Genomic DNA, 13,782 nt, shown 5'->3' with positions numbered 1-13,782 from the left:
TGTTATAACGAAGTCTTTTCCGAGCGCCACTGACAAAGAAAAACAAAAGAAATGTGTTCTGTTATGACGAAATGCGGATCGTTTTCGAAAATGCGTAGCGGAACAAGCATTAGGAATCTTAGAGCGTCTCTGCATGAGTGAACGCTTCATATAACTGTGTGTTGGCTCTGTGTGTCACGCACGTTTTTCGAGAAGAACTTACGTTATTGTAATACAATCAACTGAAATAAAATAGAGTTCCTTTAATTGTTTTGAAGGTTCTTTATTACAAAAGACACAGATTCTGATACACCTAAATGTCCGTTAGTTCGGAAATGAAATAGGTTTGTTATTTGTTCCCTTGTTTCATTAATTTTGTGATATATTGTATTTGTTCGGTTGTAATGAAATTTCGTTATAACGAAAGAAAACTGCTGGTCCCGAGCATTTCGTTATAATGGGAGTGCTCTGTACACATAATGCACATTTATTAATGTGCAACAATGAACACTTTCAACTCTTTTTAAAAAGGAAACTCCCTTTTTTCATTAACTGTCTTAACAAAACCATTAGTTGGCTCTGCATGGCCTGTACAGAAGAGCACAATAAAAATTGTTATTACATGACCCTACACAGAAACATGCAGTCAGTGATGTGCCTATGATGAAAAGCCTAGTTCACATTTGGCTTGCGATGTTTCTACGGAGTCTGTAAACTGATCGTATCCCCCTTTCTGCGAGATCTCTGCAAGACCTCCGTGCGGAGGTTGTGCGATTTTCATACGGATTCACGAGCTCCGCAGCCTCTACGATTTGGTTTCGAAAGGAGTTTGACAAATTTTTTAAAAATCGTGAGCCTGTAGCTCGTAGACATGTTGTATGTGTATCGTACAATTCCTGTACGGGCACTGTGTGATGGCAAAGCGTGATCGTACAACAAACACACACATTTTGGTGGACATTGGGGCAAAAGAAAAAATCGCAAAGAGATTGTAAATTCGTACGGCCCTCGCACAGCTATCGCAAGGTTGCAGCTCGCTGTCCGTGCGGGCTTCGTACGGAGTCCGTGGCAAATGTGAAACCTTTTGTAACGAGATTCCTGCTAAAACAAAGTAATTTTGATGGTCTCCAACGTATCATTCATATCTTGCAATAACTTGCTTTCTTACATCAGTGTTAAATAATTAAATGATTTGTTCTCTTAATTTCTTCTGTAGTCCAGATTGTCTACAAAGCCAGTTCTTACCTGTCACTTTTTTCAGAAACTGAATCTCTGCTTCATCTTGTTTTTCATCAAAGTTCATCACCTGCCCAGCATACCACTTGGAGCGCCCAAATTTAACTGCTACGAAAGTCCCTGCTTTCAAAGCTTCTGTGACTCTCTGACTGGCCTGTACTGATGGAGTTAAGGCAGTTGGCTCGTCGCATGACATACCTGCAGTAAAATCCAAAATGATCGTTTTGTGTTAGCCAAAATATCATATCACTGGCATGCATAATACACAATACAGACTGGAATTCAATTCAAATTAGTTAGATTTCCTTCAATGATTTCAAAAAGATCATACTCTACTTCATGTCTACAAAGTATCTTTAACCCTAACTTACCTGTCGGTGGGCTATTTAGCAAGCTTGAATTCCTGGGGGGCCAATATGGCCCTCCCTTCAGATCTCGGCCGTTGATCGCGCGATCGCCGCAAAATTTTGCATGAACATAAAGCCGGATGTAATCTACAAGACTGTTAAGTTAAATTTTCAAAAAAGTTACATTTTCTATTTTGAACTAATTAATTATGCAAATATATGCAAAAAAAAAACTCATTTTCGTCTGTAATTGGCTTATAAGAGCTTATGAAATGCTGATTTTTGGTGTAAATATTCCTAGTGACATTCCAAACATTTGTGCGTGAAAAAAATTTAGTATCAAAATTAATTTCTTATGTTTTTTTTGTTTTGTCATTTTTTATGTATTTCTTTGTTTTTTCAAACTTTTGTTTTTGTTGTTTTTTTCAGCAGAATTTGTCATACACATCTTTAGAAGCATAATTATACTAAAATAAATTGATTTCAGCCATTGATATTAAAAATATGAATCTTTATATGAATTAATGGAAAAAACAATTTGTATTGACTTTGTACATAAAATCACGTTTTAGAGCAATTTTGGGGTTGACGAAAAATTTTTGAAGGGGCGTGGCTTCGGAGCGGTATGCCCGGGCGCAACAAATTTGGTCTCAAAAGTTGCGCGAGACTTGAAAGTAAAAAGTCCGCGAGGGGCGCGGTCAAAAGAAATTGCGCGGCGGAATGGTCGCGGAATTCGTCGAGGGGGGGGGGCCATTATGGCCTCCCCCCCACCCCCGGTAAGTTAGGGTTAAATGAAAAAATCAGACCTTGTTTAACCCTAAAAGGGCGGGGGGGGGGGGCGGAATCCGCCCCCCTCAACGTTTCGCGCTATAATTCTTTAACGCGAGAAGGCCTCGTCGCGAGGCTTCTTGACTTACTTCGTTGAAGTCTCGCGCAACTTTTGAGACCAAATTTGCAACGTTCGCGCATACTTTTGCGAAGCCACGCTCATTTTTATAATGGAATGTCGCCCAAAAACGGGCACAATTTTGTGATTTTGTGTACATTTCCTATGGAAACAGTGCTCTGTCATGAAAGTCATAAAAACCTAGTTATTTTTACAATTAATCTCTTTCATTGATTAATTTTGTGCTAATTATGGTAAAAGAGTGGTCAGTGACAATTTCCAATGAAAAAACAGAAAAAACAAAAGTTGAAAAACTAAGAAATACATAAGAATTTCTAAAAACAATAAAATACATAAGAATTGAAATGAGATTTGGAAGTTTTTGTGATGCACAATTGTTGAATATGCTAAAACAGATTTACAGATCAAAAATTAGACTCTCAATGCTTTTAATTAGGCTAAAATGTGATCTTGAGCTTAATTTGCATAATTAATCAAAATTAGATATTGATTGTTTCAAAAAATCTTATGACACAATCTTGTACATTTTGATGTGGGTCTCACGCATGCAAAATTTCATCGCGATCGCATCACCGATGGCCGAGATATGGGGGGGGGGGGGTGGAATCCATCCCCCCCCCCCCCCCCCCCCCCCCCCCCCCCCCCCCCCCCCCCCCCCCCCCACCCACCCACCCTGGTCTGAGCATAGCCCAAAAAGCCCGGCCCCTTTAGGGTTAATGTCAGTGTCGCCCTGAAAAAAAAAAAAAAAATCCTGTGTAGGTTATGAGATAACAAACCTTGCTGTGATGCAGACAGGGCCTGATCATGACCAGGATTTTTCGAAGCCTCTACTGGAACAGCCTTCTCCTTAACACCAGAGTATGAGCTTGAGGTGACTTCTGATATGAGGAAGTACAGGAAAGGGACAAAAAGTAGGCAATAAAAGTTCATTGAATGTAGTTAAAAAAAGAATAATAAAAAAGAGCATTTACAAAGCCAAAGCACCAATAGAACTTGTCCTATTGAACTAAATACTGTTTTGATGCATTTTAATCACATATTGTTGAGAATTGCTTCCACATTTTATCACTTTATTTTATCCATTTATTTTTATTTCTTCAGGGTATCATGATATATGCAAAATGTTTTCAACTAAGTTAATACTAAAAAATACCTGGTTGGTTTGCTGTTGCCTGTGAGCCACCTTTGAACTTTAACTTCTTTGTTGTCCATGTACTTGAGTATTCCTTGTTCTCACATCTTTCTTCTCTATTTTTTAGGCAGGGAGAACAGAAACAGGAGAGCTGCCTGTACTTGACTTTATAGGAATCCACTCCTCTGACAGCATGGATCCTTCTTGTCCCTGGAAGGGTGGAGACATTTGTCCTCGTAGGTCTACTTCTGTTCACATCGCCTTCACCAACATGGATGAATGTGCGTCGAGAATGATTGCAGTGGCCAGAAATGTTTGCCTCTTTGGTGAGATGCTGTTGGCAGTAGGTGAACATTGAGGTACTGTCATTGATGATGGTATCCGGTTGTGATTTCACAGCTCTTGAAATGTTGCTCTTCACAACCCCTCCTTCCCCCATCACATGGGTTTTTACCATGGCGGGAACCAAAGTAATGTCTCTCCACTTTAGGTATTTTCAAATCTTGGGAACCGAAGGAAATGTCAGTGAAGCTCACTCGTGCCTTGTATTGCCCAGAGCAACCATCAGTGAACTGGACGAGCTTTTGTGGTTCCAGTGCTCTCTCTTCTCTCAAGTGGTTGATTGCAAGCTCAACGAAGTGCGCCACAGCATGGCTGTCATGTGTCCTGTCACTGGAAATTATGTCAATACTTTCATGAACAGGCTCCTTGTGACTGCATGACTCAGTTGGATGAGCACTTGTAGTAGGATATCGTGGGGTGTAGTGTGACTTGATTTTGGTACCAATGGGCTGATTGCACCTCCTGCTGCATCAAGCAACGATAGTTTTCAGCAAAGTCCATGACCATGATGACTTCATTTTCCCCAGGAGATTTGATACACTTGGAAAACTGTGCCTGCTGCCAGCGGGCTTCAAAGAGATGAGGAGGGAAACATTTCATCTCCTGCAAAAGCTCCTCCACCAGTACCTTCAGACTGCCACGATGTCGCTGGAAAGTCACCCTCTTCTTTTTTCTTTCCGTGTCATAGGTGGTCTGTTCCCATTTCTGCCACGTAACTTCCTTTCCGCATCTCGTCACCAGAGGTTGAAGATATTTCTCCAACTGATGTGTGCCACATTTTTTGCACTCTCTATCAATGCAAGGTTTCTTGGCATATGGCCCATCATAGTCACAGAGCGTCTTGTCTGATGCATGATATCTGTCAAGCAAGTTGCACTTCATCTAGAAATTTGCAGCTGTATGAGTTATTGCCTTCAGCAGTTTCAGGTCTACATTTGTGCAAGTTTTACACAAACACTGGAAGAGTTTGGCTTTTGTACTTGGGAGGACATGCTTTGGCCTAAGCTTTGCAAACTGGGCACGGCTTACAAGTTTGGAAGTGTCTTTGGCATACTGTGCATAGGTCTCAGATAGAGAGTGCTGAAGGATATGTTTTGGAGTATCGTTCGCACCAACAGATTTTTTGTTTGGAAGCATGGTTGAAATTTCTGGCCCTTCAAAGAAGTTTGTAATGTTCTGTATGGTGGATTCATCTGTACTGTCACTCCTCCTTTTCCTCATCTGTGGATTGACGTTCCTTTTTCGAAGATTGTCATATTTCATCATCGTCTGGAAAGGTTAAGTGCTCTTGACATTTGTGTCTTATTTCCATTCTGCTTGTCAAGGGAACTCGAAAGCTGCCAGAGGAAATGCTGTCTCTTCTTACCTTTGAGTGACATGCATGTGCGCCGGACTCCAGCCAAGACCTTTTCATTTCTTTTCCCTTGTCTACAGATCAGGCCATGCAATTTTAGCTCTGCCGCCTTCCTTGGACTGGAGGTTGATAGGAGTGACTCCACCATTTGATGGCATTTTTTTCCTTAGCCTGTGAGCAGCTACCTGCCTTGCACCAGGAGAAAATTTGTCACCAGCAGTACGCACACCCGGAACAATGCTTGCATCTCTGGAGTGTACAGTTTTCTTTACTTCGTTCTTGACTTCATTTCTCACCTGTCTCTTCCTGTCTCTATCCTTTTCTCGTATCCTCCTCTTTTTCTGGGCACTCAGCTTGGCCCTTTGTTCACGTTTCTTCCTTTTCCAGTAATCCCTCTGCCTCTGCTTCTGTTCTTCAGCTGAGCGTGTGTGTGGCTGTGTCTGCCTCTCAGGATTTGAGCTAGAGAGTGCTGCTGCTTCCTTCTGTCTTTGTCGAAATCTCTGCATGCGGAGTCTTGCTTTCTCATTGTTTCTTTGTTTCTGTTTCTCAGTTTGATTTTTTTCTGTAGATGCGGGAGCGTTCAGTCTCAGCCAATCAATGGAGACGATACAACTCTGGTTTATTCTTCAATCTTGCATGGTATTCCTTCATTGCCTTTGAATTATCTTTTGGTGTTACAGGTACAACAGATGGCTGCTGTTTCTGTTCAGACTGCATGCCCCGACTGATACACCTCAGTCTAATCTGAAGTGCCATGATGCTGTAAATGAAAAAAGGAAATAAATATCTCATACATGAAATAAATTGTGTTCATATCTGAGTTGTCTTTATTTTTTTTTTTCCCAGGAAATGTTATTGCATTCCATACTGGTCAAGAACCAATAGCATCACAACACATTGCATTGTTAGTTCATACAGACTCACTTTGTGATTATCCATCACATGCATGATGACGTATTTGTTGAGAAGTCTGGAATGCAATACCCCCCAATCTTCCAAGCAAATAAATGTGTTAATTTATATACATTTTATCCTATGTGATTTACAATTTCAAAAAAATAAAAAAATAAAAAAATACATAATAATTAATGTGAAATTTTTGGTAGTGGACCACTGGACAGGAAACCAAACTACCCTCAAATTGCCTCAACATAAATGGCTTCAATGCATAATAGTATGTCAATTTGATATCCAGGATAATTAGAATTATTTTGTTCATAAATCACACGATAAAGTGAGTATATTCTTAAACATACAGTGGAATAGAAAAACAATACTTTCACCCTATATTAACCATTAACATAGTACATTTTAATATTTAAAGAAATTGTAGATTTAATCATATAACATTTATTAAAGATGGGTACAGCAGGGCTCGAAATTAACTTTTTTTCTTTGGTTGTCCGAAACCAAATTTAAATTGCCCCACCAGAAATTAAAAATAACATAAGTATATAAAAATGTTTAATGCAAATGAAATGGATCTTTACTATCTTAATAAGGTACATTACAAGTCCCTCACAGCTTTCTCACAGGCTCACAGAAATGTCATAATCAGTATTAATAACAGACAACAATGTATCCAAGTTACAGTCATCAAGTTTTAAGTCTAGGTTTATCACTTCATGGTTGCCCAATCGGGCAACCAATAGTTTGAATTTCTTATTTTTTGGTTGCCCAAAGCTAAATTTTGGTTGCCCCAGGGAACAGGGCAACTGCTAATTTTGAACCCTAGTTGGAGTCAATCAGTGGCAGATCCAGGAATTGAAAAAAAAAAAAAAAACATTGGTGGGTGTATATTTGGGGTGGAGATGCCCCCTCTCACTGGATATGGCCCAGAATTTAAGCCTTTTCAAATAATTTTTTCTTTAATCGTATTTCATCAAAATTGTACTGTCATATTTGTATGAAAAAAACAATTGTTCAAAATAAAATAAAATTGTACTGGTTGGCAGCTCGATCTGGATAGAGCATCCATCTTGACGGGCGAGTCATGTACATATTGTAGATTCAAGTCAAGGTAAGTAAAAAAAAAAAAGACCGGAAGAAAACAACCTACAATAAGTTTGCTGACCTCGGGAGACCTTTGACCTTGATCAGGTGACCTGAAATTCGTATCAAAAGGATCACTGATACTTGATTACACTTATGGTCAAGTTTCAGGGACAGAGACCAAAAACTTTTGTCATTATAGTGAAATTTCAAAAACTTGGCATTAGCAGTGAATAATTGATGAAACTTGATAACATTTTGAGAAGAAATCCAACTGTTAATTAGGCTAATATTTATCATGTTAGGTTTTTGAGCATTTGTTAACAAAAAGTGATGTAAAATTGATAGCTGCTTTCCAAATGGGAGGAAACCATCAACACTGAATGATCTCACTCTCAGTTCCCCTTCATTGAATTTTAGTTTTCACAATGCATTACTGGAATGAGCTATGAGAAATGTGGAAAGACTCCCTTTTACGACAGCCACAAGGGCTGGATCCATTATTCTTTTTTTTTTTTTTGTGGGGGGGGGGGGGGGGACGACCCAGCTGCGGCCCCCTATTGACTTTTACTGAGCCCCCCCCCCCCCCCCCCCCCCTTTTGGAACTGCTTGTCAGTTCGCCGGTGACAGAATGTAATGTAAAAGCTCTTATATTTTTCTTTTTCTTTTGCTTGTCAGTTTGCCGGTGACAGAATGTAATGTAAAAGCTCTAAAATGTATATCTGTATACTGTTATTCACATCTTATTGATGGCCTGTTGTTATTATAGCATGTTGATAGTTACTTACTGTAGTTTTATTATTTTAAGTGAATACAGGACTAGAACTTTGTGTTAACAGTGTTGAAGCCTCCGAAACACACTAGTTTGTTAACTGAAGCCTCCGAAACACACAAGTCTGAAAATTTCAGCTTTGTTAAAAATAATCGAATTTCTTTGGGATTTGGATTGATAAATGTTTGTTACCAAGAGATAATTTGGGGCTATGTTTAGAGTGGCTCTTGCTTCTAGAACATTCTTTGAACTTAAAAATAGATTGTCAGGTACCATTTTTACCTTGGAATTTGAAGTTCACATCCAAATAATTGCAAGAGTGAATACCTGTTGGGGGAAAAGTGTTTTGATATTTCAAATATATGTTCGCAGCAAATGAAAAGTTGCATTACATCCACCATTTATTTTCCTTTGGTTGCTGTGCGTGACCAAAACATTCATGTTGTTTTTACCTAAATTTATCTCAAATTCCATAATAGTCACTTCATTTTTCATAATAGCCTAAGAATTAAGCTCTGAAATGACAAAATATTGAAAATGTAGACATTCCTTTATAAAATAAAGGCAAAGATAAGAATGGAAACATAACTTTAATTTTTGACCCTTGCCACATCAAAGCTACACCCTTTACTGTGAAACTGACCATATATAGTACCTTGTATTCATGTATGAGGCATGGCTGAGGCAGAGCTTTTGAGAGTGGTTTACTACACAGATTGGCACAATTGTAGGGGAAAGTAACCGGTAGTTGTAAATGAATTATCAAAATAGAGACTACCTAAACACTGTAACCCCTGCTGTGTCACCACAGCCTTCCTGTTTGACTGAACAGTACACGTAAGCTACAAGGTACTCCTAGAGCGGCTTTGCTACAACTCTGCAGTTACATTGTAGTTCAAGGTTTAATGGTGTAAAGGGGAAATCCAGTCCAAATATAAGATACATTGTAGTCTGATAGGAAAAGAGTAAAATCTTACAAGCTGAATGGTGAAAAATTGACTGCCATTGGATGAAAAATAAGGACATTTTGACATTTTGAAGTTTTGCTAATTTGTGGCAAACAGTTCTTGTACAGTGGATATGAATATGCAAATGAGTGAGCTACGGTAGCCATGTCCTCACAATTTTTCATTGATTGTGTACACAAAAATTACGGAAATTCACTGTAATGAATGCTGATAAAAAAGCTTTAATAAGTCAAGAGCTAGGACACATACATGTCCTCAAGGGGTTCAATGGCTCTCCGTGCTAAGGATGACTTTAAAGGCATAATTTGCCATTTGCAGATGAAACAAATATACAGCATTAGTGCTTTAAAATAGTTCAAAAGCTGTGAGTTCGAATAGGGATAGAAACAACCAATGTGAAAATTTGAATCAGTGAAATCGATGTTAAGTATTAACTATTGTATATTATACAAAATGTGAACAATAGTTATAATAACAATGTTTCCAGACTTAACTGTCTACAGTTACTATTTATAGAGAAAAATACCAACATCTCAATTTGAGGGTTTATTGCAAAAAATTTATGTAAGAGGGTGCTTTGTGATACAACAGACCTGCACATACAGTGTATGCATAGAAGGCCATGTATCTTGAAAACATTTCAAATCATTGCTCCCGAAGGTAAACTGGACCTTTATGGGAAGAAATCATCCAAAGGGGAGTGATGCAGCAGTAATTGCTAGAAGAACACATCAGCCAAGTTTTGGGAAAATTGGACAATCCCATTAAAAAGTTATGAATTTTCAGAGTTTCAGTGCAGAAGACGTCTGCAGCTCCTGACGTCCTGTATATGTGCAATGATGTAAGAATCATGTAAAAAGAAAATACAAGTATGTGTACCACAAAATGTATTATTATTGTTGTTGTTGTTATCATTGAGTGCTCTGTTGTTATGCAAGAAAAGTGAAAATCTCTTGATTTTCTTTTTTTTCGTGATAATCATTTTTATATCCTTGTCCATATGTGATGTCACAAAGTGTTGTAGTCTCTCATTCAGCAATGGTTACACCAAAACTTTACATTATATTCATTCCTTTTGAATCGATTGACCAATTTTCCTCAAACTCTCCTGTTAGTGTTACAATTATACATGTTGCTACATTTCCTCGATTTACACGTGTATTTAGGTTTCTTTCTCATTTAACATACACTTGTATTTCATAGTATATTCAAACAAGCAGAATGACAGATCATTCCATCAAATTTGAATTACCCTGAGCCAAGAAATGTGGGGAATGTTAGAGTTTTACATGTTCTCAGGAAAGAATTGATATGATCTACATGTAACAACCACACGTACATGTATACTGCTTCAATAAAAGGTCAAGCCAGGAAATCATGTCATGTCATGTCCTCACACGTGTCCAGACTGACCCATGAATCTTTCCTTAATTTCTTTAAAAATTGTATATCAAATGAATAAAAGAATGCTACAAGTCCTTTTTCCATCAAATGTGTATTATACATGTATTTTGTAGCAGTTGTCAATTTGAAGCAGCAACCATGGCTTTAAATAATGAAGAAAAGCAATATGTGAAGTTGTTGAATGATTAGAACACATGAAGAGTTTGTTTGCAAAAACCGATAAGTCCATATTTGCCAAATGGAGATATTTGCGATTAAAAGTCGAGAAAAACAAAGAGAATAATAAGAAAATTTTTGCTTCTTTCGACCATAACTTCAAAAATGTTCCTTTACATGTAGTGACCAATGCATCATTTAAAAGGTATTATTTTGTACTTTATGACAAAGACCGTACTTCAAAATCTTCAAAAATGGACTTATCGGTTTTTGCAAACAAACTCTTCCCATGTATCTGTGACTTTGAATTTTTCAGTGTGTTACAATTCTACCCTTAGGAGTTGCTCACTGACAAATGCTCAATTCAATCATGTCAAGAAGGACTGCAGAATAAACAACTTTATTCAAGACCAAACTCTCCAAAAACTGTACTTGTATGTACTTTCTGTGTTGAATTACATTTTGCTTTTATTAAATCATGGAACTTAGTATAACTTCATGACAAAAAATATAGTACTCTTCTTTCCAGGTGCAAAGAATAAATAAATTCACCACTAGATACAGCTGTATAATTATGCTTTGGATGCAATAAAAATTTCTGTACAATATTCTGTTCTAATAAAATCATTTGATATATATAAGACCCTAAGCCTTGGCACGACACAAAAACCTTTATTTTTGATAGAGACTATGTATCAAGTGACAAAAGTAAAAATTATCAACTTTTCGCCTAATCAATGTTGAATATGCCTAAAGAGTATTTCAATCACCAAAAGGGAGGGGAGGATATGCCAAGACATCATTGATGAAATAAGAAATTCAAAGAGTAAAATCATCCCTTCTGAGGTTGATATGTTATGCATTCTGTTCATGGTAACTCAAAAAAACCCTGACATATTGAATACATTATGATAGATTGCTCCTGAGCATTCTATTTGTGACAGAATTGTGGTACCATATTTATACCGAAACTAACATACAGACTTTAGTTTGTGAAGATTGCCAATGAACCATAATGGAACAGAGCAGGACAGCCTTTATCAAGACAACAAAAAACAGCATCTCAAACAACAAAGAAGACAAATCAAACGCAAAACAAAACAAATAAGGGTTCAACCTAAGACAAGTGTTTGTACCAGTACTTTTCTCTCCATTGATTGTGTAAAAACTCAAGACTAATATAATCAGCACTGAGAATTCAATGTCTTTGGTATGCATCTTTTATGCTCACTCTGGTTGGATCATTTGGAACAATTAATTTTACAATCTTCAGAAGTATTTCTGTACGTCATTTTCATTGCCATCTTGCACCCAGAGAAAATGTGGATTCAAATGTTTGCTATGGGAAACATTTTCTTTCACTTAATACAATACATTTAGGGCTGTAACATGGGATCATTCCTTGCAACAGTAATGTGAATGCAGCATAAAAAAGGTATATTGTGTCTTTCAATCTGTTTTCTACCCAACGGTTGGAACATACAGATGTAGTGTAATCTCAAAACACAGAATACTGATACAACAAAGTAAGTCCTGCTATAACACAGTAATATTTCCACCCTTGTAATATGTAAATTTTAGTTCACACTTTCTGTATTATGCAACATGGGTATTGTTTATTAAACCCTGATAAAACACAATTTCAGCACATCACATCATTATCATTGTTCCCATGGAGTTTGGTATCACAAGAGTTCGATGTACCTCTTGACTAGAACAACTGAGATAATTTGCAGTACTAACCATGGTAACATTTTTATATTAACGACAGGCCTGGCAAGTATCAAAGGCCAAGTACTAAACTACTTTTGTGACACTCAAAGTGCAGTCATGCATACACAAAAAGGGATGGTACATGTATACACTGTAGTATTGGTGGAGATGAAGATTGGGCTTTTCACTTTTTGGGAGATATCAGGAAACCACTTATGAAATAATACAGAACATACCATTCTAAATAAAGAGGAATTCAACATTTATTACAGTGTAGATGAAAATTGGTTTCGGATTGGCTGGGAAATCCCCAAAACAAAGGAGGAACAAACCCCCCCCCCCCCCAAAAAAAAAAAAAAAAAAAAAAAAAATAGAAATGTCGCTATGGCGACTGATGCCTCCGCCATAATGCATGATTCTCCCAATAGGTGTATAGTACAATGTCTTCACAATATGTGATCCATGACAGTTTCACATAACTGGCAAAATATTGAAATGACAGGTTTGTCAGAAATGTCTTGAACTGGGTTTGCTATAATTTTCTAAGAGTGCTGGTACACATATTTGGGGAATTTTGGGGAAGTTTATGCATTGAGTATCAAATTTCCAAGGTATGAAGAGAGTGTGATGATGGTACACAATAGATTTTTTTTTTTTTTTTTTTTTTTTTTTTTTGGGGGGGGGATTGAAACCTGGCCTGCCTTTGACCCTTAACCTTTGACCTTTGACCTTCTGGCTGGAAATTTCCCAGAGAATCTCCATTAGGTAATGCACGTATTAAGTTTTAAAACTAATTATGCAAGCATTGCATAGACTAGTACAGGGGAAACTCGGTATAACGAACACTGCTATAACGAGATATCGGTTATAACGAGGAAATTTTCCCGGTCCCAAATTTCCTTCCACACAAGTCTATGTAAAATGCTACTCTTATAGCGAGATCGGCTATAACGAAATAACTGCTATAACGAGATAAATTTTGTGACTTCCAAACAAAGAAAAACATAGCCAATCAAACCTGCTATAGCGAGGTAAAGCAAAATGCCTTCGGTAAAGCTTTACTTCGCCTGTGCTATCATCTTCAGAGATTGTAAAGCTTGATGCGCCAAAAACAGTCTTGTACACTAGTCAGTGCACTCCAGCTAGCACTGCATGTTGTACGTGTAAGTGTGTGTGTGCGCGCACACTGATACATGCAGAAAATGTGGTGGGACGGCCATAATGTATGCATGACATCATCATGACGTTTAGCAGGAATGAGGCAATCTGATGCTGTGATTGGCTTTCTACATAGGGAATTCCCCATCTTCACACACACGCAGTCATAATGTACATACAGAATGTGTCACATACACACACAACATTGTGCAGCCCATATTCAAGCTTCCATACAACACACACCCATACGATAACCACATACCAATCCACATACGATCTTGATACAATCGCAAGCTTTATAAATTTACAAATTCAAACATCT

This window comes from Diadema antillarum, unplaced genomic scaffold, assembly GCF_040938485.1.
Source record: "Diadema antillarum isolate AM-2024a unplaced genomic scaffold, OU_Dant_1.0 seq00000492_RagTag, whole genome shotgun sequence".
Classification (NCBI taxonomy): domain Eukaryota; kingdom Metazoa; phylum Echinodermata; class Echinoidea; order Diadematoida; family Diadematidae; genus Diadema; species Diadema antillarum.
Note: the sequence above shows the minus strand (reverse complement) of the source record.